The sequence below is a fragment of the Sapajus apella genome, unplaced genomic scaffold (genome assembly GCF_009761245.1).
Source record: "Sapajus apella isolate SASKATOON/1434 unplaced genomic scaffold, GSC_monkey_1.0 scaffold9, whole genome shotgun sequence".
Classification (NCBI taxonomy): Eukaryota; Metazoa; Chordata; class Mammalia; order Primates; family Cebidae; genus Sapajus; species Sapajus apella.
Window position 1 is genome coordinate 9,569,129 of NW_022436949.1, and position 1,035 is coordinate 9,570,163.

Consider the following 1,035-nt stretch of genomic DNA (forward strand, 5'->3'; position numbering starts at 1 on the left):
GTAATACAAAGCAACATGATTGGAAAAAATGCTATCCTTATTTAGAGGTATTATGTGTAAACCAGCTCTGCTGAAAATTTGTTTTTCATTACTCTTTTAAAATAAATCAGTTACAAAGATAGAAAAGGAAACAAACATAAAAAGGCAATTGGACAGTGTGCAATTTGCATTATCTGCAAAAATTTATTGTAGTTGTGTTCTTATAGGCTCTCTCTATATTTTAAATGTTTAGCGATAAGAAATACTCCATATTAAAGACAAATATTTACACTGATTCTATTTTCTCATGCTTCTTATTCAATTTTCATAGTGGCAGCTTACTTTAAGTAATTAAAAAAAATCGTAAGTAGTCATTAAAAATAGATGTTCAAATGATTTTTCTCTTCTTATTGACGTTAACAGCTCCTAGTAGAGAAAACACTGATTTTTAAGACATTTGAACTTCATTTAAAAACACTGTCTACATGAATTCATAAATTATAGAAATTAATTCTGAGACCACACAGTATTGGTACATTGAAGTTTAATTTAGAGAAATATTTACTTATGTACAACATAGTAAATAATGTTTATTCATTCTCTAAAGTGGACCTTAAAGACACTGACTAAATAATAATATACACCTATGCCAATTCAGAATTCAGTACTTCTTATTTGGAGAATAAAACATAATGGAAATTTAATACAATCATTTTTCATACTTTTACTAGCAACTTTATAATGGTGTTCCTAATTTTTAAATTTATTTATTTACTTTTTTTTGAGATAAGGTCTCTCTCTGTCACCCAGGCTGGACTGCAGTGGAATGATCCTAGCTCACTGCAGCCTCAAACTCTTGGGGTTCAAGGGATCCTCCCTACTCAACCTCCCTAGTAGCCGGGCTTACAGGCCCCCACCACTATTCCCGGCTAATTTTTTGTATTTTTGTAGAGGAGTCTTGCCATGTTGACCAGGCTGATCTCAAACTCCTGGGCTCAAGTGATCCTCCCACACTGGTCTCCCAAAGTGTTGGGATTATAGGTGTGAGCCATCATG